General features: G+C 38.0%; 1 long non-coding RNA gene across 7 annotated transcripts; it reads left to right on the top strand.

The window, feature by feature from the left end:
* Positions 1-596: 596 nt before the first annotated feature.
* LOC114016912 (uncharacterized) lies at positions 597-26,024 on the top strand. Of its 7 annotated transcripts, none has more exons than XR_008730337.1 (4): positions 597-685; positions 5,811-7,929; positions 14,190-14,334; positions 24,693-26,024. It is a non-coding gene; the product is annotated as an uncharacterized LOC114016912 (long non-coding RNA). The 7 variants fall into 7 exon arrangements; XR_008730335.1 differs by lacking the exon at positions 24,693-26,024 and adding an exon at positions 18,799-18,957; XR_008730338.1 differs by lacking the exon at positions 24,693-26,024 and adding an exon at positions 13,637-13,700 and having other exon boundaries at positions 14,190-17,269.
* The last annotated feature ends 1,654 nt before the right edge of the window (positions 26,025-27,678 follow it).

Consider the following 27,678-nt stretch of genomic DNA (forward strand, 5'->3'; position numbering starts at 1 on the left):
ACTGAAAAAACACGAGAACAGCTCAGTTCCTTGGTACTTCCATTCCAACCGAATCTCACTATGCAGAGGCAAAGAAATATGAAGCAAATTAGAAAGTTAATTTAACTAATGCAAGCAATACAGAAATATTGCACTTTAGTTCACTTCTATACTTCAACAAAGATTCTACTTACACATTTTATACCACATCTTTTTTCCCAGTCCCAATGAATGCATAATTGTATGCCTTTTCTCTGAATTTGTAGGATACAAACACTACACTATACAAAAAACAAGTGAAAATAAATTGTGAAATTGTATATCTTAGGTTGTTGAGATGCAGCTGGGAGGTTGCTTTGACTTTTTAATCTAATAATACTTTTATTTTTTGCCACCCTTATTTTACAGGTATTCAAAATTTTTAGTTTCTATTAAATTTTGTTTAACTCTGCCTGACTTTGTTACTCTATAGTATTTTTGCAAAGTGTGAATCAAAGGTCTAGAAAGATCTAGCTATTATCAACATGAACATAAATTAATAATTAAAGAGGACTACTTGAATACATAGTTTACTCAGTTCATGGGGTGTTTTCTTAACCTTTGACACCAGTGTTTAACATGAAGTATTCGCCTTCCAAAAGAACTATCCACCAGTAAATGTCTGGTTTTAAAATATATGGATTCAAGGGACAGCAGCACTTAAACAGTAAGTAGTATTTTAAATCATTAGCCACAGCACGTTTCAGTGGGAAATTTCTTTTTTATGTTAATATTAGTCATTGCACAGTATTTTCCAGGCTTCTGTGTCTGCTTCCCAAATGTTTGTGTTAAGAACAATAAATCTCTCTGATTCATGAGCAAGATATTCTGATACTTTTCTTTTATAGAAAGTCTTCAATTTATTATTCTCTGTCTTTCTGTGAAGTCTCCTATGAATAAATAACTCCACCACTCAAAAAAACTTGTAGGAAGAGACAGATGTTGCTGTGTCTTTTGGTGTGTTTTTTTTTTACAAAACCACAAATAATAATAATAATAAACCTTTCAATAATTAGAAGGCAGTATTTTTATTGCTTCAAGGAGTTAAAAAGATTTTAACTTTCCCTTGGGGAGCCCATAGCTGGTGTCTACAAGACTACTCTGATATTTTGATTTATTAATAGAGAATAATTAAGACTTCAGCAGCTGAAAGAAGAAAGCTGTTATCTGGAGGGAGCAATATTTTCAGGTCTGTCTTGTTTCCTTACTATCATTTTTGCTTGCTTACTTGCCTGCTTTTCTTTTGCTTTCTCTATTTTCTTTTTTTTTTTTTTTTTTAATACTCACACCACTGAGTCAAGGTTAGAGAACAGCTGGCACTATCAAGGCTTTTCAGTCTCATTTTGTGACTCTTCCTTACTGCCACTCTTGACACTGATCAGTGCATCAAATGTTTGGTTGTGAAACAACCATAATGGGTTTTGAACTGTGTGCAGTCATGGGGATTTCTCCAGAGGGCAAAATTAATTCTACACATGAGCCCCTCTCTCTCCCCCCATTCCCCCTGCCTGTTAGATGCATTCTCAGATTGATTCACCGGAAGAATAATTTGAAAATACACTTGATAAAATTATATATTATTGAAGCATCTCCTATCAGTCATCAAATTAGAGAATACCATAAGTAAATCTTATAACATAAAGAATTAACTCTTTTTAAGTAAAAACAGACTTTAGCATGAAATATAGGTATTTTAAATGGGCTGTTCTTTGTAGGCTCCAGTTTTAGAAGCAGATATTTGTATGCAAATATCAACAGTAGTATGGACCACATGCTTTTCCCATCATATCCCATGAGTTATTCAAATTCACAGTTAAGTGACCAAAGCTAAAAAATTCAGAGTTAAACAATAATTTAAATATCAAACTCAGACTTGGTGATGGGAGGTTATTCTGAACACAATAGAATTACTCACATGTGTAAAACTACTTATGTGTATAGATCTTTTGCAGAATAAGAGGCTTCAGATTGATTGTGAACTACAGCAGTCAGTGATTTTGCAATTTCAGACAATGAGCTGGAGCACTGGAGCACTACTCAGCCAGCTTAAGCTATAGGCACAGTGAGTCAGGCAAGACCAGCAATTGATGAACAGCAGAAGCTTATTTTGCAATATACAGAATCTTATATGTAAAAAAGTATGTCTTTTGCATGCATGGATAGGGAGATCATATAAACAAGTTCCACCAAGGTCAGGGGAAGCATACTAATTCATAAGAATCTGGCTTTCTTATTTGGTAAATCTGAGATTTTCTTGGTTTGTAAGTTAGAGGGCTTTGCCAGACAAAGCCTGCTGAAATGGGATTAGACTGAAGTAGACAGCATTTTCAGATGTATTGTGATTATGAGTGAAAGGCAAACTGTCAATAGGAGAAAGGGGGATTGGGACTAGAAATCAGCCAGACCTTCTGACACCATGTAGATGCAGATGATATAGAGAAAAACCTCAGTTAAGGACTGCCAGTGGAAAGGCAACTCCACCACTTAAACTTTTTGTTTACAGGTAGTGTTCCATTATCAGCTGAAAAAAGTATAAACAAACTAGAAATTGTCCATCGTTTCACAGAGGACATTGTCAACATGAGCACTGACTTATTAAAGCTGCTTGTAAAGAATGCAGGAAGTAGAAAACTACACTTGTAGGTGAGTAAGACTATTGGAAAGGATCATTCCATTAAAAAGTAAAGATTACCTCATCAAAGGAGTGTCAGCCCTACCAGCAGTGGCAAAGCCAAAGTTTTCTTCACAGTTATAATTTTCTTGTGATTTAATATTTTTTTTTTTCTTTACTAATCAGGATGTAGTCATTCCTAGAGGACAATCAGAGCAAGAAGGCAAGATAACATTCTTCCTTTCTCAAAAAGTTTCTTTAATGACAGCTTGACTATACAGTGACATAAATTCTTTATTCTTTTTTTTTATGCATGCTCTTTATAAATACAGCAGAGGTTAGTAGCTCTGGAAAAAAAACTTCCTCACTTCTTCTATACAAGAAAAGTAATTAGTGGACATTTACAATGGAGCTTGAGCATCCCTTCTCTCTGACTTGTAGTGACTGGTCCATGGGTCTGAAAGTCCATCTTTTCAGCTAAGCATGCACCAGAAGATTGTCAGTTGTGAAGGTGCTTTACCACTTTACTCAAAGGGAACTGGCTCAAGCCGCCAGCTCATTTTAAAGGAGCACAAACCCATCCTCAGATGGTAATGACTCTTGGTTCACTGCTGACTTAGACTTGAATCAAACCAGTGACCCAGAGTGAAAGGCTCCATAAACCCTTAGCAATTCACTGAGCCATTCAGGGCTTCAGGGAGAAGGGGAAGGGAAAAGGAGTCTCAAAAAGGGGCCTAAAATTTACAAAGGATTTACCAGGAGTATACTAAGCTTTATCCTCTCATACACTGGCAGAATTCACTGCTCCAGATTCCACAATCAAGATCTATAGGTACAGAAGTGTAGAATGCAATGATAAATATGAACTTTACAAATAGATATGGATAGAACCAAAATATATTTTTAAAAATTCTTCTTCATTTCATGAGGCAAAGAATTTTTGAAGCAGTGTCACCCATTTGAAGGATTTGAAAGACTGAAATCCTAAACATTTCATATGAACGGAAACAAACTTTTCAAACATACCTTTATATTTAATTCACCATAATGTGTGGGCTGCCAGATGCCATTTTAGCACTGACGTTTGCCATTCACCTGAAGCAGAATGTGTCTGTGTCTGTGTATGTGTGTGCACCTCTGTGTCTGCGTGTGTGTGCATGCACGCACATGCCCACATATAAATGTACCTACTCTACCACTGGAAATATAATCAGTGGCTTTACTGACCTTGCAAATAATAACCTTTATTATCACTCATTACTATCTACTGGTTTTGCCATTAAAGGAACTACCTTTTTCCTTCTTTTGTTGATTCACTATAATTATTATCAATCCCCTCTTAGGTCCTGATTAATGTCCTTCTTTTATAGAGGTTAATTCTTTTGTTTGTTTCTTGGTTTTCTACATTATCTGCCATTTCAGGTGTTTGTCTATAGTGACAGCACTGTTTTGCTTTTTATCCCACTTTACCCTACCAGAGCATTTTGTATTCTTTTAACAGAACTTTTCAGAATTTCATTTAGGGAGCAAACACCGGTTAGAAAACTTAGACTTTGAAATTTGATATTATTTTTAATTCCTGGTTTGTTGTTTGTTTGGTTTGTGTTTTTTTTTTTTAATTTATTTTTCATTTATGGCACTGCACTGATCAACGTAGGGTTGACGCTATTGACAGTTAGTGTCTTTCTCTGATTTGTCCCTCTGTATTGAAAATTAATACTCCAAATTTTGGGATTTCAAAACCTTGGACTAGACTACCAAGATAATTGCTAAACTAATCAAACTTGCCGGGCTCTGTGAATATACAGCTGTATTTCAGTTTTAGGGGAAGAAAATTAATACAGCAATCCAAAAGATATATACACAAAGGATGTCTTTCACTGGCCATTAAGGTCTAACAGGTTTAAAGTTCCATGTTGTCAATAGTAATCTTCAGTAGCAGTTATTGGTTTATATCTGAGGTAACAAAGAAAACCGAATAATTCGCTTGGTATTTATTCTAGTAAAAGTTAACTATTGACCTCCCTACCTACCTATTATATAGACTACTATTAACCTTGTCTGCAGGAGGGTGGTGATTTTAAGTTATGATTGTTAATGGCCTTTGAATGCAGCAGTCTCAGACTACTTACTCCCCAGTGCACCACATGGCTCAGACTTTTCCAGATGGGAAAATGATAAGAAGGTGAAGAAGATAGCAGGTCATTCTTGAGGCAGCCTTGAGAAAATTGCTGCAAAATGAATCATGCAGGTCTGCAGTGTTTTACCCAGCATTTTTCTGTTTTAATTCATCAAGCCAAATCTTGTTGACATGAAAGTGAATGAAACGACTGTGCAGTATGCTCTAAGAAGCTTGTTCAAAGGCTTTGTGCATCAGCTCAGCTGTAAATAAAACAGAGGATCCAGGAAATACTCTGCATACTGGTGATCTCTATAACATTTTATATTCATCTGCCACATGCTCATATCCTGTCATTAGTTTCAGCTGTAAAATAAATAAAAAATAAGGTCCTTGAAATTTACCAACAGGTTTTTTTACGCCTATTATCAATTCATTTAAACTGATATTAGTGATATTTCCTTGCCTGACTGTGTAGGCCTATATTTACTTGTCTATATAATGAACAAGTCAATTATATACGCACAAGGTATCTTTGTAATGTGGAGGAGTGCATTTAAATAAACACAGCATTACTGTTAGGAGATTTATACCACAGTCCAAATCTCTGAACCAAGGAGGAAAAAAACCAGAAAGATAGTTTTGCTTATACTGATCCAGCCTTGTAAATCTCTGAATACTGGCAGCCCAAGCTATATGTTGTCTTTATGCAGGTAAAATATGTTTAGGAATCATGAGAGTTAACAATATGCATTTACAGTTGCTCTGTTTTGTTTTCTGTATTTAAGTCTTCCAAAGTTCAGGGTTTCAAATTTTGTGGCTATGATAGCTAGAAACTTACTATTTATTGCAATCAATCTTGCTGTTTATTGTAATACTGCTTCACAGCTCCCAACCCTGTAATTATGAGAACCACACTAAATGCTGCATGACTCAGAATAGAACCACTGGAGAAGAGCAATAACATACATCTCCGAACAATCTCCTCAGGGTGGGAAAAGCATTTACATCTTCTACCTCCTTTTCCTGCCTTCTCACCCTATTGATCGCTGTCTTTTGAAGGATGATACAAAACCAGGAGGAGCGGCTGATACACCAGCAGGTTGCACTTCTATTCCATGAGACCTGGACAGGAGAGCTGGGGCAGAGGGACCTCATGGAGTTCAGCATAGGCAAGTGCAGGGTCCTGCCCCTGGGGAGGGACAGCCCCAGGCACCAGCACAGGCTGGGGTGACCTGCTGGAAGGCAGCTCTGTGGAGAAGGACCTGGGAGTGCTGGTGGGCAGCAAGGTGCCCATGGACCAGCAGTGTGCCCTGGTGGCCAGGAAGGCCAATGGGATCCTGGAGGGCATTAGGAGGACCATGGCCAGCTGGTCGAGGGAGGTGATCCTCCCCTTCTACTCTGTCCTGGTGAGGCTGCATCTGAAGTGTTGTGTCCAGTTCTGGGCTCCCCAGTTCGAGAGAGACAGGGAAGTTAAGAGAACTGGGCTTGTTAATCCTGGAGAGAGAAGACCAAGAGGGGACCTTATCAATATCTACAAATACCTTAAGCTTGAGTGTCAAGGGGATGGGGCCAGGCTCTTTTGAGTAGTGTCCAGTGACAGGACAAGGGGCAGTGGGCACAAACTGAAATACAAGATGTTCCTTCTGACTGTGAGGAAAGACTACCTGGAGAGTGACAGACCACTGGAAGAGTCTCCTCTGGAGACATTCAAAATGTCTGGACGCAATTCTGTGCAACCTGCCTTAGCAGGGATTGGACTAGGTGATCTCCAGAGGTCCCTTCCAACCCTGACCATTCTGTGATTCTGTGAACCAAGGAAGCACTGAGGGAGAGGGAGAGACGCAGAGCACAGGCCCTTGGTGTGTAGGTTATGCTGACATTAATGGTAGTGTTTGATGCAGGAGAGTCATGACAGTGGCTTTAGGGAGGACTCCACTGTATCATACAAAGGTTGGTGAGATAACCGATGCTTTACTTTATCTAATATACAGCATGAGTATAGCTAGCTTTGAACAGTGTTGACATAAACTAGACTGCACAACTTGGCATGAGGATCTGCACTGCTCCTGCTTGGCCAAGGCAGGGCAGAAGCAGTGTCTTAAAACCTAGGTCGGTAGATTTGCCGTAGAGAGGAACTGCTTAGGAGGTAGCTAATACTAATTTTGACATTATTTCCGATTTTCGTGACTTGCTCAAAAAGACAACTATTAAGCAGTTTATGAGCTTTTATGCAAACCATTAAATACATTTTTTGTCAAATTCTAGTACATATGTTTTATATTCAAAAAATGACTGGAATTTTAGTGATATAGGCAAGACAATTATAGAAAAACTGCACTCCTGAAAACTTGTTCTAAATGCTTTATCACATCCTAGTTACTAATATATGACAAAATCCTTTTGCTCTTAGTGCTGTCACATTTGTGTGAGATGAAGGTTGTTGTCTCACCCACACAGACGATAGGATGACACTTTAATTGGAAAGTGACATTGTTGGGAACATTTATGAATAATTTAGTATGTCCTCCCCACTCATCTTTTTATATGTTCTCCAAGTCATTATTTTATTTATTATTTATTAAGAACTGACATTGTGCTGAGAGCTGTACAGAATAAAGGAGAACACAAAGTCCTTGCCCTTGTGGATCTTACACAGCAAGAAACACAGAAAGCTCTTTTCCATCCTGCTCATAAGATAGTAAACACATTCTGGCTATGTTCCAGACTTTTTCCTCTCTTGGAGTTTGCCTTTGCTGACAAATATAACAATAACATTAATAATAAACATATCTCAGCATGAATGTTCTGTTAAGCTCGGCTGTTTTTAAGGCGCTTCTTACCCTCTGAGACCTTCATGTCCTGTTCTAGTTTCCTTTTCCTCACAGAAATACACAGACTTTCTTCTCTTGTTGAACTGAATTTAACAGAACTTGCTGGGGTTGACATCAGAGCATATAACAGAAAGACTTCCATCTTTACAGGGAGCAGAAACTTGCTACCCTTTCACGAAACAACAGTATTCCTTAATTATTTGCTTACTTTTCTCTCTCTCTCTCTTTTTTTTTTATTTCTATTCATTTGTACATGTATATCAAATTGCTTACAACAGGTTGGATTAGAGGGCTTTACCTTTATCTTTGGAGAACTCTGTCACCGCAGACCCTTGTCCTCTATGCAGGTCTGTAACACAAATGTACAAAGAAGCAATATAGATTCTTTGGGTGGTTTGTTCATACAGTCCCTTACTGATGCAGGGTTGACTTGCTGATTTTTATTAATCTAGAAACAACTCTTATCCTATTACATCTATTACCTGTATTAGCTTGCTGGACATGAAACACAGGACCAACTTTTGTTGCCAAAATATGGAAAGAATCCTGTTTAGAATAATGTGTTTAGGATTAAGTAATTGCTACAGGCTGACAAGAGGCTTTTAATTCCTTTATCATTTTCTACTGAAAAACTTAATACATTTTGCCTTTCATGATGTCTGCTTTTTAAGTATGTGATTTTTATCAGTTCACATTCAGAAAGTTTCTGATCACTCACAGAATATATTGAAGATTTACTCATAGTGTATGTCTTGGTGTAACACTTGCACATCCCTATAAGACATTTACATTTAGAGCAGCTGATGCCTAAGGAAAAACATTCCATTAGAGACAACTACGCTCATGTGCTCTGTCCGCATGCTGCATTTTTGTCCTGCAGCCATTACATTTGTGGCTTTTTCCCCGCTGGAAATCAACCTCGCCTAGGATATCACAGTATTTCCTACAGTAATTTTGATGTTGTGTACATGGAGTTTGTAGAGGACTGAATGAGAATTTAAGCTGAATCACCGAGCCATTCAAATTAGATTTAGTTTTAAGAGGAAAATAAATCTGAGGTAGGCACAGCAATGCGTTGAACACTGACAACTGATTTTTTTGAAGCTCCCATTTTGAAAGAGAACAAGCTATTGTCAACAATTTTCACCCCAAATCTGGCATGGCACAAGTGTTAACATTTAATGGGAAGCCAAATTACAATTGCAATTTTTACATAACGCCCACTACATTCTCCAACAGCAATAGATCAGGATTGGATAGTAAGAGACAACATGCTGGAAAAGGGGAAATTTGCAGGGCCCAGTGCAGTCAGCAGTCTCAGTGCAGTGAGAACAAGATGAATGTGCATGAAGCCTAATTATCTGAGAGTGAAAGGTCATCAAAATCAATTTGCAGCATGACGTACAAAGGTCATTATCAGATGCAAATTTTCTATGCCCATTTAAAACACAATAAAAAATAAAGTGGTTGCTTTAATAACTATGATTAGTAAAGAAAAAAGGCATGTCATTGAGCCATCTGTTTAAACATTTGTGCTACCTCAGTTTTTATTCAAAATATTGCAAATAATGGGAAGTGGGTTTTTGGAAGGCAGTGTTCCTGAAACAGAATCCATTCATTTTCAGGATCTATAACGCTGACAGAATAGAAAGCACCTGTCTGAAATTACAGTCCTTCAAAATCAATAGTGTAATATTTGTAATTTGTTTCTTTATTATTACAGACCACGTCATTATTATTTTTATTTTCAGTTTATGGAATGAGGTAGATGAGTATCAGTCATTTTCTTACCTGTGTTAAATTTCTTACTTAGGGGTACAAATTGCCTGTTTTGTTTTGCCTGTTTTGTTATGTCTCAATGGCAAAACAACCCTTGTGCAAGTATACACAGATCTGTAGAGCCAGCAAAGACACTACAACAGCAACACCTAAACTAAAAGCACACGCAGAAATCTAGTTGCACTGGTTCTGAAGGTAAATATAACCCATAGTACAATACAAAAAAATGAGCTGATCTGTCAGAAGAGGATGGCTACCAGAGGGTTTTTTGTATGAAGCTTTTTGTCAGTTAGGACACCAGAGGTAAGAAGCCCATACAGAGAGCTGTCATCCAACAGGAACTAGTTGCTAGTCTGAGCATAATCACTCAAAAGGTGAAAATTGTGCATTAATTCCCTTTTGTGTTTGCTTCCCTCTTTTCCTGATACACGGACTCTCCTTTCTCAATCCCCTATAAAGGAAAAACATGAGGTAAACAAAAGACCCAGCTGGATATGTGGTGGAGAGTGGCCAGTGTCCGCTAATTAGATACATTTATACAGAGAGAAATTTCTTCACCTTTCCCACTTTGTCTGCATTGTGTTTTCCATGGCATTAGAGGATCATGTGAAAGGGAAGAAAATAAATTTCCTGCCCACACAGGCAGCAAGTCTGCAAGTGCTGTTCTGCCTGCAGCCCTTCGGCACGGGCCCTCCTCATGCAGACTGTGCAGCAGCTGCGTGCAGAGCCCACAGCAAGATCAAGATCATGTCACGCTCTGTACCTCTTCAGGAGCTTTGTAGACGTAATCTCGAATTTCATGATACCTTATGTGATTTCTGTGTCACTGAGGAATGGCAGCAAAATAGATACCAATAAATGTGTTTCTTTCCCGCATAATATGCAGCCTCTGAAGCCATAATGTTATTCAATATTAATATGTTAATAACTGTAGACATCACACTTTAAAGCACAAACAAAAGAAGCTCTTTCTGCCTGTATTCCTATTTTCTTTACTCCTATGGCTCTTCACTCAATAGTTTGTTGTGTTTTTTTCAATATTCAGTTCAAAACTTGACACCCTAATAAAGATGCTGCAGTCATTTCATTAACATCTTTCTCCTTCTACAAATTAAAAAGGACCAAATTGTGCTTTACGTTCTTTCAAAGACATTTTTGTGTGTGAGGTGACCACCGTAGGGTATTTCCCTTTGTGCCAGTTATGGAAATCTTCCTGCCAAGGAAATGAGATTCAGTATTGCTAATGGGAAGATAAAAATACTCAGTATTTATTTTACAATTTGCTAATAATGAAGCAGACTGAGAGAATGATTGGTTGAATGCATTTGGAATAATAATAAAGGGCAGGGCAGATGCTGAATATTTTTCATGTTTCTTCTTTTAATTGATGTTTGTTTCTCATGTCCTTTGTGTGCATTTCCTGAATTAGTGTAGCATTCTCTGAGGGTAAATCAGCCTAATTTTCCCCTGCTGACAGCTGCATCCTTGATGATACTCAAGGAATAGTTCCAGCCTTGAAACTTGGTGCCCAGGAAAAGGCTGCACCAGGCTTGACTGGTTCTAGATCTCAGCCAGAGGCCAATTGCTCTGCCTCTACAACCAAGCCAGCTGTGGCAGGCTGTAGCTCCAGTCCACACAAAGTCTGCAGGTGCTGTGCCAGACCCGACGTCAGGCTGCTGAGAACCCAACGCCTTCTCATAAAACAATTCTGCTTTGGCATCAGAGCTCACATCCCCTAACTGGCTTTGAGTACTAGGTTGCTGGCAACAAACTCTGCTGATGCTAGATGCAGGTAGCGGTGGAACCACTCTAATGGACTTGAATTAGGGTCTCAGTGACAAACAGACAGCCAGACTGGGGGGAAAAAAGTTGGCTGAGTGAAATCAATGAGAGCAAATGAGCTGTGATCTCACCCCACTATGCCATGAAAAGTAAGTCTTCATTTTGATTGAAGTGTATTAGAAAACAACTTTAAACTGCAACATTAATTTTTACATCACAGTACATTAAAGCTCTGTGGACTTTTTTTTTTTTTTTTTTTTTACAGGTACTAGCTGTACCTGTTATTAATGCATAATTATGAGTAACAGTACCTGTAACAAATGAGTATCATTTCAGGTACTAACAGCATATCTGATTTCCCTTCTCATAGAAATCAAGGGGAGTTTGGCCTCTTCAGTTATTAAAAACACAATGGTATAACTTGGGTGATTTGAGTGCCTCAGTTACAGACACAGAAGTAAGCAATGGCCTAACTTCAGTGCTCCACCACTGGACCGAGTCTCCCCTCCACAGCTCACTCCTGCGGCAGCTGCTGATATACACATCCAGGTCCTGCTGACTGATTAGCACCCATCTCCTGCAAAGACACCTTTCTCAAGGGCATTTGGAAAAATTTGACCTGTAAGACAGCTGACTAGAGCTTTCCCTGCCAAGGCAGGCTATACAGATGTAGTTTGGGTGCAAACAGGCTGATTATTTACTTCTTTAAAGGATACCATATGCTTACACTGTGAAGAGGCTCTAACTCCCCATGTTGTGTGAATTTTTTTATTGGCAGTGTGCTTGGGCTTCACTTGATCCCACAATACAGTTCCAAAAAGCTTTTTGGGGGGAAGGTGTATGTGCAATCCTGTGTGCTTTCCTCCTTCTATGCCTTGACACCTACCGAGGACTTTGGCACCAGGGAAATAATGCTTTACATTCAAGCACTATATTGCACATTTTATAAATAAAACATGAATTTGGTTAGCTCAGCAGCAACATATACTGTGTAGCAGAATTTATTTTTTTCCTCCCCACCTCAAATACATGATATTTTCTTCAGGATTTGCAATCTTGATAGCAGTCAGCTTGCAGAGAATTTGGCCTTACCCACATTTCACTGCCGTATTTCTCTTCATGCTCTAATCATGTAAATATTTTATAAGTAATTAAATATTGCTTCTGCAAAATTATGATCACAAAAGGAAGTGCTTGTAAATAAACGTTTCATTTCAACCACTAATTCTTAAAATGGAGTTGAGAGTGATCATAGGTAATCCACAGAGCCAAAATGGAATCAGAAAGATCTTCATGATTGCAGCACTGCAGACAAGCCACAAGAACAACAAGTGTATTTGATGGACAGGTGTAGCCTTCCATGTCACATGAAACTGAAGGTTTTAAATTACATTAATGAGACTACCTGGGTGTGGAACTCACTATTAGGAATTCGTTCGTTGTTTAACTTTTAATTATTTTTACTAGCATCTGCCTCTCTGTAAGGCAAGATCAGTGAGGTGCTAAGGGGGTTTTGGGAGACGTTACAGACTGATCTCTGCACTTGGTATAGAGTTTTCATTGCCATGATGGCCAGGCGTCAAGGGGTAAAAATTCAAGAGCAAAAGGCATTAGTAATTTGCTATTGAGCTTACATGAAACACTACAGTTCCTTAAAAATACACACACAGTGAAGCATTTAACACCAGGAAATGCAGATGATCACCTTTATGGAAATGACAACAGTCAGTGCTTGGTTAATTTTAATTTGCTGCCGCTTGGGCATGAACATAACAATTCAGTCTTTAATGACAAGATTAAATGGGATTTCTTGCTAAATATTATGTAATATCCTAATATTTAACTCCCATGGGATAGCCTGGACTCTGATCTCCCATTTTCCCCTTTGTGTCTAGTTTTAAAGATTTCCCTTGCTTCATAGAAAAGAAATTCTGAGTCTAATGAATTTGTTTTTTAACAGCATTTGCTAATATTGTGTTTCTTTTCATTTTTTATCCGGTGACCAGAAGCTCTATGTTGTTCATGCCTGTGATACAAAGTTTGATTTTGCATAGATCCTGTAAGGTTTACCACTAGTTCTGACAAAAACAAAGCATTCTGTAAAAATTATCTCTGAGACTGTATGTTTGCCTTCCTATTTCAGAGAAATTAGCATTGCTGGTGTCCTTGCAGTAGAAGGACTTAAGTGAAGGTTAATTTGGCTGGCTCACTGCCTTTCAACTAAGGTCACCGTGTTACTTCCTGTATCCTGTTTTCTGGTCCAATTCAAGCTTCCCATCAATTGTTGACATGGAGTTTGTTGATGAACATGCCCTAAGAGGACCATAAACCAATTTGTGGAGCAAATTAGGTGGTTATGAAAGCAATGACATACCCAGTGATTTTCCACTCTCTGTCTTGTGTATGTATCTTAATTTCCAGATAGCTGCATCACAAAATGAAAAGCCTTAATAGCCTTCTTGTTCTTTGTGTTCCCCTTCCCCCTTCTGTTAGGTTTCAGTGGACTAGTTCAATAAAAGGAAAAAGGAACACTATACACTAGAAAACAGTTATTCAGGTACAATAATTTGTACTTTATGTCATATTATAATGGTGAGTGTAAATTTTCCTTTGAACCATGTTTTATTAACATTTTTTTTCCACAGAGTTACATCAAAAGACTCTATAAATAAGTGATGTGCTCAGCCTGCCAGCTCTTACATGCATACCAATTACCTCTATTGGTTTCAGGACACGTAGTCAGTACTTTAAACAACCCAGATAATATTGCAAACTGAAATATTCAACATCTCCATCTTGGTATCCTGTCACCATGCAGAGAATGATTATAATTGGTAATCAGTTTCACTGCTGGTAAGTTGAGTGGCATGATGCATTTTATATCCATGCTTATGTCAAACTCAATTAACATTCTAAGACAGTGTATTTCAAAGACACAGACCTAATCTGAGGGAACAACGCAATTATTTTTTTGATGTTCAGAATTCTCAGTTCCATGAAGAATTTGAAGCTCAAATACATTTATTAATACTGTAACACTTGCCAGTTTTGCTTGCTACAGGAAAACATATATCTTCTATCTCAAATTCCTGTCATGAGTGGAGCATGCCAATGACATGAGAAACTGCAGCAAAATCAGAAATACAAAATGACCAAGATATTTATTTTTGATTACACACTGTTTAATCAAGGTATGATATGCATTATGATACTGCAATGAGAAAAGGGGCTTAATTCTTTTTTTTAAAAAATACTGATCTATTGAGGCCAATTTTCATTGATTTATTTATTTATTAGTGAAAAGCATCACAGTGCTTTGTCACATTCCCCATAAAGAAACCAGTAAATAAAATCATAAAGAGAAGGTTTATATAGAATATAGGTTACCTTTGGGGGGGGGAAAATTAGGAAGTTGAAGAAGGGCAAATAAAAGCTGCAACGTTGTGGAACTCACCATCACTGACAGAACTTGCCATCGCGCCTAGACCTCTCTTATGGGTTGTGCATTACTGCAATCATCTCTAGTATCAGTTTGTAATAATGTAGCAGGCTTCCTAGCACAGAATGGAAGGAAGAAAATACACACAAAACCCATCCTTTTTAAAAAAACAGACAGAACCCCCAACTCTGGCTGATAGACTTTACACAACTTGTCTAGAATAACCTTGTTCCACCCATAGCTGGTTTGTTGTATCATCACACAGCTGGTCACAACTTGTTGATCCACCTATCTAGATGGACGCGACAGCATTTTGCTGATGTCTTCTCCACATGGGCTCTTTTGTATGTAGTAGCTGCACAGCCTTTATCACATAGGTATTCCATCGAGTGACCTATGCTCTAAAGTTACAGAATCACACAATAGTTGAAGTTGGAAGGGACCTTTCCAGGTCATTTGGTCGAACCCTTCTGCTCAAGCAGAGTCAGCCAGAGCAAGTTGCCGAGGACCGTGTCAGACATCTTTTAAATATCTCCAAATAAGTTGTAGGAAGGAGAAACACCAAAACAAGCTGTTGTTTTGCTCTTCCTTCTTACAGCAAGTTTGTGGAGGGTTTGGGGGGGCAGGGTGGGAAATACTGGGAAAACATGAAAACATAACTGATCTGCTAAAAGGATGATTCACAGTTCTGCAGCTCAGGAAATAACTGAAAATATGATAACGTGTACTTATTCTTTTGAGATGGAAACACAACTTACTTGGTGGCAGTGAGGTTGGTTGAAGTTAAAATAAATGTAAACATATTTTTCTTGAAGTATTTAAATCTCTTGAGTCTGCAAAACTGGCCCAGAAATCTTGAAGGAGCAAAGCTATCTGAGAGTTCTAGCATAGTGAAACCTTTGTAAGGATTTTTTTATTATTATTTTTTATTTTTTTACATCTATATTGTACTGTTAATTCACCACAAAACTTCAGGGTAAAAGTCCTTTACCAGCTTGTGGAACAATCAAAAAGTTCCTAGTAGCTTTTACTAGCAGACTCAGACTGAGTTATCTCAATTGACTTTTCTGATCTTAAAAACATGAAAAAATTGTCAATGAAGTAACTGACCTCAGCTGTAAGTTGTATGAGCAGGACCATATAAAATAGAGTGCAGTGAAATCCTTCCACTGATCAGAATCCTCAAAACTTGACTATTCCTGTCTTTTGATCTTCCAAAATGGAGAGGTGCAATAGAGCATGTTCTAACGAAACCTGACCAAAGACTGACATGACTAGTTTCTGTGTCACAATGTCTGGTCCACTGTGATTTTTATGAACTGTTGAGCTGAAATTTAGAAAGAACACTCTCTTTTCTTCCTGGAAGAAATGGAAAGGTGTTTTGCTGTTCCATATTATCAAGAAGGATGGAGCAGTATGTCAAAAATTCATATCTTTACATCTTGAGGGCAAGACCTTATTCTTACTTTCTGGTAAGACAGACATTCTTTTCATCACTCTCTCCCTCCCTCCACAGGTCCAGCTTAAAGGTTATGCTCTTCTATTTAGTTCTACTAATACCTGTGAGCTGGTGCAAACCTTTCCTGAACAGAGTACAGATTATAATTTTTATGATGATATACCGTTGTCTATCCTGCTCTTGACCATTGAAGCCTAAATAAAGCCTTGAAATTACCTGATGAATTCATCAGAATAATCCTGTGTTTATTGGAAGATATTGTGAGAAGTTATTGATATAAAGATATTTCATCAGTCTCTGGGCACCAGCGTTGACTCTGATTTGGACATATTGATTTTTCTTACACCATTTGCTAGAATGATTCCTTTGAGAGTATCAGCATTTGGTAACAGGACAGAAAACAAGTATCTAAGTCAATTGCTATCACTCATGTTTCTCTACCTCAATAGACAATTTCAATATGATATTAATTATTTTTGACATTTAAATGAAATATTCCATTAATATTAACACTTTAGCATTCTTAGGAAGAAGCTTTATACCCTTTTCTGTATTCAAAATATATTTTACATGAACAGCCTGGCTGCAAACTATGGGGAATAATGTTTGTACTATACCATTGCAAAGAATTTTTCTCACTGTTACCTTAGCTATTCCTGAGAGGGGCTAATAACCCTGATGTCACATCTGACCACTCTGTTTCCTTGAAAAGCAATATATTCAACATGACAAGAGCACTTCTTTAAGCATTGCCATTTCCACAGACCACATTTCTATTTATCCCAAGACTAACTTGCAACAGCACTGCATGGTATTTTGGCTACAGGGCTGATTAATGTAACACATTCTTAGAAGGACTCCAGGCAGTGTAGCTCCATTCCTCAACACTTGTTTAGTATGTACAGTGTATTTGCTCAGTGGCAGAAGCTACTGTGTTTGAATATTGTCACAGGTTATATTGAATTTAAAAATTTTGAGGATTTTTTTTTTTAACTTTGTAAACTTCTGAGAATATCTGAAGAGTTATTTCTCCCTCTTGGTATGACCTTCATAGCCTCTTGGTATGAACAGAATGTGTGATGTATGTTGTTCTGCAATACACATCTGTAATTGCTGTGTGCTAATGGTTTGGCATATTTACTTTAACACAGGAAGCTGAATCTGATGTACTATGTGAATACTATGATTCTGTGAATAGCATTATTAAAAGGCATGTTTGGAAAATAAATATGTGAAGCAAGATCTTACAATCTGGCAAAATTGTTATTGCTATAATGTTAATTGTGAAAACAGTAAATCATAACAACCTATACAATATCTACTGCACTGATGTCCAGTCAGCTATTATTTAAAATCTCCTGCACTGCTTTTTAAGTTGCAGATGTATTTACATTCTGTGATCACTGGGAATAATATGGAAGATTTTGTCTTTACCAGCAATTCCTTTCTTTAGCCCTTTCTCACTTTATTTTATTTCTCTTCAAACATCAAAATAGGACAATTTGTATTTAATTCACATTTATTTCACAGTTTATTTCCTAGATTATACATTATATCATATAATGACCTAAGATAACAAAAAGGATTACATGAAATTTAAAAAAAACAGTAGTGATTATAAAATAATTATGGTGCTGAAACATTTCTGGCATCATACAATTTTGTTCATAAATTGAGCTTCCCTCTTTCTTAAAAAACAACCTTTGAGGATCTATGTCCTCATCTATCAGCCTCATCTTTCATTTCCTTTTTGGTTTTATCATGGTCTGGATTCATAGAAAATATAGGAAATAATAGTCCAAATTAAAACAAAGGCAGAGAAGGCATCCTGGTAATATCTGTGGACCTTTTATACTGAAATGATTTATTATTTATGTGACTATTTCAGATTTTTAAAATTACAAGAACTGATCTATTATTTGAGTATTCTTGCATCTGCATTTCAAAAAGGCATGCCACAGTCCTGACCTCCTTTGCAAGCACACTGTGCATATACTTGTGTAGTAGACATTTCTGGTAAAATATTTGTAGAAAGCTTATTCAATCTGAAAATCTTTGTGAAAATGATTTCTTTTTTGCATGTATTTCAGAAGGTATTTTGTCAGAAATACCCAACCAAAGAATAGAAATGTTATATTATTTCTGAGATCAGTCTTAATGAAATCAATCTCACATATTTAGAAACTGAGATCTAACACTCATAATAAGTGATTTGTGATTAATTCAGGAAGGTAGATGACTTCTTAAAATTTTTGTGACATTTAGCCGACAATATATTTAGTATGTAACCCTTTCTTCACAGAATTTTCCTAAGTGGTGCCAGATGTTCTTCCACCCTAATTGTTACAACTTCTTTTACGTGCACTCGTTAATTTCTACAGTTTCCTCTCTGATACTTATTCTCCCTTATTTCCCACCACCTCTCTTTTATTCCACTCTTCCATTACAATCCTTCATTCTCAGTCACGCACCACAACTAGCTTCACCTCTGGCACACAAATGCTCTGAACTTCTCTTCCTTTTTAACTGACTTCACAACACCTACTCCTTAAATGACATCTATAAGCAATCATCAGGTCAACTGAGGGACATTAGCATCTAGAAGTGCAAAACTTATCTGTTTTTTAATTTTTCATGTAGTTATGTACAGAAGTATATGTAAAGCATACAAAACGTTGCAAATTTTTTGTGCTTTATTTAGTAACTTGCTTTCTTCACATCCATGATATAGTTATTTTCCTTCGCATTTTTTTGTAGGTGATAATGTGTCCTCATTTCTTCCTACATCTTTGGGACCTGGTTGTATCTACAGCTTCTGAGCTTACAAACTTGATAAATATAAAAACAATAGTCAAACCATTAGCTGCTGTTAGCAATTTTATCCCTGTCATGTCAAAATAAAGTTGTAAAGACAGATACTCTAACAAAAGACTTCTCAGGGCTATGGCAGCCTCTCCAGTGCACTTTCCTGAAGACTTCTGAGGAGTTAATAGCACAATTAATGGCACATGGAAATTTGACAGCATTTGTTAGTGGTTTCAGTTTGCAAATGAGACTCCCCCTGGATGGGGATGGACTGTCATGTGAGGGATCTCTGCATCCTTCCATGGGGATGGGCAGCAGTGCTCAGCCATCCTCCCTGTACTGACCTGTGCTTCTGTCAGAAATCTCCACGGGTATACTCACCTTCAAAACACCTGTGTGAGATAAGGAAGCACAATTTTATTTATTTATTTACCTGGGAAGTTGTATTGCATGCAGGGACCTTGGCCAGGGAGACTCTCTGATGCCATTACAAGACCACCCAGGAAAAAATAGGCACTTGGAAAAGAGAGACCAAGGCTGCTGAGGGATTAAATCAGCCACATTTTTTCTTTATTTTTCTTGGTACGAGGCAGGACAGGGTCTCTCAAGGCTTCTACCGGTAGGAGTGACAAGGTTTAAGAGGTGGGGGCTGCAACAGTGCATGGTGCAGGAGGAGGCCATGGACTCACGTGCTGGCTGCAGCCACCACTGACACTGATGAAAACAGCACTGGAAAGAAAATCCATCCTGAGCCATGACAGTGTCAGCGGGAGAAGAACAAGCAGACCCCGATGTGTTCAAGAAAGGCCCCAGCTGCTGGGGCTGAAGACACTCTCTAGGGAGGGCATAATGTGCCAAAAGGGGTATGGGTGCCCCTGAGGGATTGCAGTCATGGGACACACATACCAGGACCTGGACACCTCCAGGACTGCAGCCACAGGGAACCTGTACTGGGACAGGGACACCCCTGAGGGACTATGGCCCTGGAGGACCCTGCAACGTGTGAAAACAAGGGGACCTGAGAGTGGGAGTAGGGGAGGACAGGTGTTCACCTCAGTGTGTGTATTTGTGTGTGTGTAAATGCTCACATCTGTTTTCCCTCAACACCTGAATTGGTGGCCAGAAGTTTGCTTGAGAGTAGATAAGTGAAATTCCCTGACTCAAAAGGCGGCTGTTTGCACCAGGGCTGAGTGCAGTGGCAGTAGCGACAGAAGGGTCTACAAGGTGCAGGCAGGTCCCGCCAGCAACGAGGCAGCAGCATGCACTGGGCTTGCTGAGCCAGGCTCACACAGAGGTACTACCTCCACCTCATCTCCCAGAACTCCCATGCCCTCTGGAGCCACTGCTCCTGCTCCTGTGCCACAGCTCACACATCACAGGAATAATTGTCTGAGACAGCAGCATGCAAGATGTAAGTTTTCTTAAACAAACACTGGATTTAATATCTTAATGATTTTTTTTCTGCTGTAACCTTTAGGCCATTCGGCTTCTTCAAAACATCAAATGTCTTTTTTTCCAGTGGAAATTTCAAAACAGGGGTGGGTGGGGGTACGGGAAACCAGCTTAAAGACAGACGTTGTGCTATAAAGTGAAAACATACAGGACATGGTTCAGAGACACGGGATGCATTATGTCTAGCCTCTATAGCCTATGTAAAGGTTGGATGTATTCATCTTGCCTGTTTAAAAAGACAAAGTTATGAAAGCATATTCATTGACAAACAGCAAAACATTGACCAGTCTGAAAGAGTTCAAGATTTGTTCTCTGGTGTACTGCCATGTATGTGAGCAGGTAAACAACAGCAGTGGAATCATTGGCTAGAAACATCGCTGAAGTACAGCTGCCAAGAGTGCAAAGGGAGCGCAGCAGTTGCTATAGGCAGGCAGCAGTATTGGGGACTGCAAAGCCCTGATGAAGCCTGAGAAGGCAATGATATCAATGTGCTAAGTAGTTAATGTCCTGTCACATACCTCTGTGCTTACCCCTATCTGATACCCCCTGATGTTCATATTGCCCAGATCATCCTGGGACCCTAGTGGTGTAAACCATCACACTGCTAGAAAAGTACAATTCCTTGCTGAAGACAAATCAGGGAATGTCTTTAAGACTACAACATAGGAAACACAGGGCTGTACTCTTACTATAAAGATAATATAATATGTTATTCTTGAACAGTTCCTTCTTCCTCTCTCTTCATAAACACAATGTATTTTTCAGACACCGATTTTAGTGCTGTTGTAAGCAGAAGACTGATTACAGCGTCTATACCTAAGCAGAAAGTCTGCAACTGCTGAAGGCTGCATGAGCTAGACTCCCTCTTAATAAATTGAGTCCAGCCTACAGTCTACCTACACTTGTCACAAACTGACACTATCAGCCATGCTAAATGGAAACACATCTTTATGAGCCAGGGAAATTAACTAAAATTATACGTTATGTTTGTAAGTGTTCTGAACTCCTTCCTCATTTGTGCTGAAATACACCTAAACAGCGTTGGCCCCGTTCCTACTGTGAAGCTAAAAAGCCTCTGGCTTTTTTTCCCCCCCCCCAAAAAAAATAAGTTTTTTGAACATAATGAAAATACTTTAGTGGTAAATCATACCATATAGCACAGTTAAAACCTGTATTTGATTAATTTTTAAGTTGCAAATATTAGGCATGGAATATCTCCCTTTTCAATCAGATATGGGAAGATTTCTGTAAGAGGATTTCAGAGGAAATTATCTTTTCAAAATAACAGAATAAGGAGCTTCCTAGCATTACCATTATACATAAACATTAAAGCTTATTCCTTGGACTGTATAGTAAGAACTAACCAGGTACCTCTTCCTGTGTTTTGGGATATTCCACCACAGTTTCTCTGCTCTGGCTGCCTTAAAAGAGTTAAAGCCCTCTCATAGCTGTGAAAAATACCCATTAACTGATATGTTATGCAAACTGACCATAGACTTGTCAAGTTGACAGGGTTTTGTCCCCCAAAGGAAAAGCGCAGTTGCAGCTTCTCTCACAGTACATAAGTAGGGTGTAATAAATGCAGATAAAGTGGTTCATTCTGGATGCCAGACACACACAAGTACTAGCTTTCCTGTCCTTGTCTCCCTGCAGACAAAAGACCTCAGCACAGAGAACACAATGTCACCCAGAACCTGCTCAGATTAACTAATTATACAATGAGTTGATAGCATCCCTGAAATCTTTTCCATGTGACTTTAGACCTGTTTTGGAAATACTATAGTTCCCAGAAGACTTAAACTAAAGAGAAACAAGCATACTGCTTGGGTCAGAAAACAAGTGACATTGAGCACAAATGAGATGAATGAGGTCTGTGTTAATATGGAGCATCAATTTATCACCCCAGCTGAAAACACAAAGGTAATTTGTAAAACCATAGTGTTTATTAAACCAGGTACAAACAGGTGCTCTTGAAAACAATATGGCTTCCATGTTCTCTAGTCTTACAAAAGAGATGAGGTTTCTTCATGTATTTTTCACCTTTTGTTTCCCCCCTCCTCCCTATTTTTATTTTTTTTCCCCCTTGCTTCCCCTCAGAGGTGCTTTGCTGCAAAGCAGCTGTTAAGGAGAGATGGTGCAGTGTCTCCTGGGTCAAATCATTGTATTAGAAGTTCTCAGCAAACAGCTTTGCCGTCAAAGGAGCAAAGTAACTTTTTGATAGTGTTTAATTTCTATGTGTGGTGTACTAAGTACAATGTAAACACTGGGGTTTGGCAGTCTCTAGCCTGTTGTCTCCTCAGATGAGTGCCTAAGCAGCTCAATTATGCTTTTTTTATAATGCACACTTATTTCTTATCTGGTAACTAATAAGCCAAGAATTACCACAGAAATTGTTGAAAATAACTGACTAGGTGGAATATTGATTTTAAACTAGGCTATTCATGTGTATGGAAACTACTCCAGTACACAAAGGTTTGAAAGTTTGGGCTCTCCTTAATTTTCTGTTCCTCAGGATAAAGTAGTACAGTTAATTCAGTCTTTGTGAGCCATGTTTTTTAGGCTTCTTTTACAAACCAGTTGACCTCTCTGGGAGTGAGGTAAACAGAGCTAGGACAGAGCCCTGAGCAGAGAGATGTTACTTCCTTTGCCTATAGTCATGCTATAGGTCAGGCATACTGATAATTTAAGTGTCTCCCTTGCAGTGACAGAACACTGTGGATTTATGTTCTACTTATGATTAAGCATAACCCAGAGATCCTTTCGTGCGGTACTGCCACTGAGCAGTTGTTCCCTGTTCCGCATTTGAGTGACTGATTGCTCCTACCAAAGGACAAGAATAATGTTCTGTAATCCTTCTCTTTTTTCTCACACACACACCCACCCCCACCCCTCTGGCTACTTATCCAGTTTGTCAAAATCATTTTGCATTCTAAAGTTGCTCACCAGCACTTGCAACTGCTTTTAGCCTGGTGTCATCTTCAGATGTACTAATTAGCCCTACTCCATTATCTAGGTCATTAGTGACTGAAATAGTATGAGATTGGGAGCAGAGCTTTGGGGAATCCCCACTTGATTTTTCTTTTCTATTCTTATAGTGATCTATTAGTAACTGCTTGGTGGGTTCATGCAAGTGTGGGATATTCTCATTAAGCTCTTTTTACTCTACCTTATTTGTGGGAATGGAGTGGTCAGGTGTCCTCTCTAAACTTTGCAGACCCAAGGTCCTGATGATTCAGTAGCCCCAGCAATTTGAAAGCTGTTTCCATTGCTGGTCAGAAAACGTCCTTGTACTTCTAGCAAACAGTTTAGTTCTTCTGGCTTTTGTAATTCAGTACTGTTGTTGTGGTTGCCCATTCAGCCCTTAATACGCTGCTGCAGAACAGAGAAAGTTAATGAAAAAATATCCTTGCTCTTAAGATTTCTGTTAAAAGCTACTCACAAGTTCTTGTTATTATTGAGAATACTTTCTAAAACTTGGTAGTTTTAGGAAACTATTTGTGGAAAGTCTATGCGTATCTACTTCAAGAATTTTGGTTTTAAACTATGTGTGTGAATGCTATTCTCTTATTAAGAAATAAGCCTTTTCACAGAGATGTAGCAATGATGCAGTTTGTTCATTGAATTTGCTAACATTTAGCGAGTAGAATAGCAGAATCCCATTTCGGAGAACTGCTCCATAATTTCATGCACCTACCATAAAAACAAGCAAATTGACACCCTGCCAGGAGTAGCCAGAGGAGATCTTAGAAAAGAGTTCATAATGATACTGTTGCCATATTGCACGCCTGTAAATAATTCATTAAGTCAACCACCCTTTTGTTTTAAGCAAACATGAGCAGATGCCTTCCTAAATTGGATGCAGACAACAGTTTTCAGCAAAACATTGTTGTAATATGACACTTAAAAAGAGTAACATTTTTCTCTTACTGATTTTTGAAGCGTTATCAACTCTGATAATTCACAGTGATTACCTCTGTTACACATCAAGTCGCTCATTGTTTTTCATCTACATTTTCCAGATTTTTACTGTGTGGTAAATTTTGGAGTTAACTGTAACATAGTGGAAAATAAAATAAATTCATGGGCAGAAGCTTTGCAGAAGACCAAAATATTAGTATTAATTATTTAATACAGGACCTGCAGCTTAGATGTTACGTCTGCTTTGTATTTTGAAAATCAATGGACAGAAATAATCAACTAATTAAAAGACCAGAAACATCGGTTGTGGGAGTCCAAGCAAAAGGTTAAGGCCAGTGTTTACACAGCTGATGACTGCTCAGTACTCAGCTTGTAAAGTCAGGTCACACTTTTCAAAATACCATAATTACAGTGTGTGGAAGTGTGTAAAATTCACTCTTATCTGTAACCTTGTTGTATTCTTTTTATCTCCCCAGTGGTGTGGAAAAGACATCCAATAAAGAGGAGCTATTTTGCTATTTGCCACTTCTACTTTGAATTTTACCAACCTCTCTTTGTGTCAATGTTTTTCTGTGTACAAGTTCACCCAGCATGTGCTCTCACATGTGTTTCCCTATACTGGTTTCCTTCCAAGTTTGTCTTCTCCTTTGTGCAAACTTTAAAATAGGAAATAAGGACATTGGGTGTATCAAAAATCAGGTATTTCTGTAAGTTCTGAAAAGTACAGTAAAATACGAAACTTCAGTGTGATTTCAACTAATATTTTTTTAAGTACGTTTTAACTTATTGCTGTGAAACACTTGTGGCAATTTGTGTACCATTTCAGTCGATCATTAAATTACATTTCAAGTTTTACTAAACAGCTTTACGACAAAAGTTTCTTCTCCTTTAGAAACTGCTATAAGAGCATCCCCAGATAGGTGTTCCATCTATTATTTAGTAGTAAATACAATGAAATGTGTAAGCATAGTAATTTTATTAGTCCAACTGGTGTTTCAGTACTGCTACAGTGATATTTTACATATTTTGTAAGACTTCAAGTTACAAACCTTGAATCTTTTTTCATATGAATTACATAACTTTTATGGTACAATAGAGTGTTTGGCAATTACTTGTTTATTTAAAAATATATATAGTTAGATACTATGTGTTTGAGTTAGTCTACTTAGACTGAAGCATTTGGGCAGGGGGAAACTTGGGGCAAATTAGACCTTTATTTTTCTATCCATGTCTCTTATCCACATCATAATGTGTTCAGATTTCTCTTCCCTGCCCTCCCCCTCCCCTGCTTTTTTGCAAGGAGGGAATTGCAAAAATTACATGGGTGACTGTTGCAAGCATTGTACAGAGAAAATGTAAAATGTGATTGGGAGTCATAGGATCTCAAGTCTGAAGGAATTTTTACACCCTTTAGTCTCACAGGCACACCATCTAGTTATTTTTGCATTAAGGTAACAGTGCTTATTATGACTTTAACACAAGAGACATAATTTATATGCAGAGCTTCTAGCTTTCCTTCAATTGTACATTATTGGTATAATCAACATGTTGAAGTGTGGCATTCATTAAAAACATTTGGGTCTAATTCATTCCTCTAACCATGACTCCTCTGAGGAGCTTATTGCTCATATGTGACTAACGATGTAGGCAATGGACACACAGGTGCAAATTTCATACTGAAGTATGGTCCAGTTAAAGGCCTTAGCAAAAATAAGAAGTGCTTTTACAGTGAAAAGTCTCCATGTTTTTCAAATTATTATAAATAGTGTAGATGAATTGTGACTCATCAATAAAAATCTCCACACATAGATGTTTCATTCTCATGCATTCACTAAAAATGTTCCACTAACTTAAAAATATTCCAGAAGAAAAATCTGCTTGCCAGCCTGAAGGACTAGATGGTCTTGATCAATTGGTTAGAGATTTTCTTGGGGGGTAAGGGGGTGTGGGGAGTGGTGGCTTGTAAGGTCAGTCTTGTAACTTTGGGTATAATAAATGATTTAATTATTCTAGCAAAGCCTGGAAGTCTGTAATTTATGTCAGATTCACGTTATGCTGATTTTTCTGAATGCAACAGAAATATCTTTCAGAAAGATTTACAGTGTTAATAACCTCCAGCTATTTTAAGTCACAGTCAATCTTCATGGAAACAGCACAGAGATTATACAGGGTTTTCTCTTTGCCTGTGGTTACTGCCTTATATTTTAAATATAAGCTGTTTGATGAAAACAGTATTGTATATTCACACTTTGAGAATGCTCACAAGGTTGTGACGTTCTTCTCTTCCTCTCGCTCCCCACCCCCTTTGCTCAAACATTACAAGAAAAAGAAAGACTGTTACCCTGTGTCAGCCAGAACTGAACAAATGGCTTTGGGTTAAACTGATTCAATTGGGAATCGTTTGGCTTCAACTAGATTTCATTTACTGTGAGCTCAGTAGATAGTCCTAAGCAGTCATCCGAGAATGCCCGTATTTAAACAAGCAAACAAACAACAAGCATATACAGATGTCCCTAAGCAGACAAACTGTTTCTTTGAAAATGAGTAGTCACACATCCCAAGTGACGAACAGTAAAGAACAGGTCCTTAACCTTGAGAAGTGTTAGAAGTCTAGATGAAATTTTAACTTCATGACATTCTCTAAGGAGCACAGTTTGATTTCAGTGAGATCAGGATGTTGCCATTACTGTTTAAAACAGTTCTAACAAAGTTTTTACCACTGTTTGAATGCATTACCTTTTCCACATAGTTATTAACTAAACCAACCATTGAAATAATTTTTTTCATATAAAACTTTAATGTTTTTGTTCTTCAGAAATCTGATTCACCCACAACACTGACCACTATGAGAAACCTTAAATTTAGAAAATCTGTGCTGTTTTACTAAGCATGCCATGAATAAGATGTGGCACCAGGAGTGATTTGCAGATATGGCAGCAACTTCATCATCAACTTATCCAGAACAAGCCATCTTTTCCACAATAAACTGTTCCATCCTAAAGAGTCGTCTTGTGGGCCTTGGTGTAATACTTAGGCCATATTTTTGCAGAATTAGTATCTGTACTTGGAATATTTAGTAAGTTGTGAGCATGCACTGAATTCAGACACTACTATTTGTTAGCATTTTTTGACATGTGTAGCTTTTGTGAGTTTTTACTTTCTGTGAAATTAATATGTAACACCTGCACATAAAATCCTATTGCCCTAAAAGCACATCTTCAAGTCGCAGTGGTGAGTATCAGACACTTCTGTCAGGAATAATGTTTAAGTTGGTTTAAATAAATACAATAGCTTCATATTTGTGTTGACTAACTATATAGTTTCCCTGAAAATACCTGATTTCTGCAGTGGGCCACAGCCTGTCCAGTTCTGAAGACTATTTTAGGTCAGTGAACAAATCATTAGAAAACATGTGCCAAAACAGCTTTTTTAACATCAAAACAAGAGTTCTTCCTCTGGTGC

The sequence above is a fragment of the Falco cherrug genome, chromosome Z, assembly GCF_023634085.1.
Source record: "Falco cherrug isolate bFalChe1 chromosome Z, bFalChe1.pri, whole genome shotgun sequence".
NCBI classification, from domain to species: Eukaryota; Metazoa; Chordata; class Aves; order Falconiformes; family Falconidae; genus Falco; species Falco cherrug.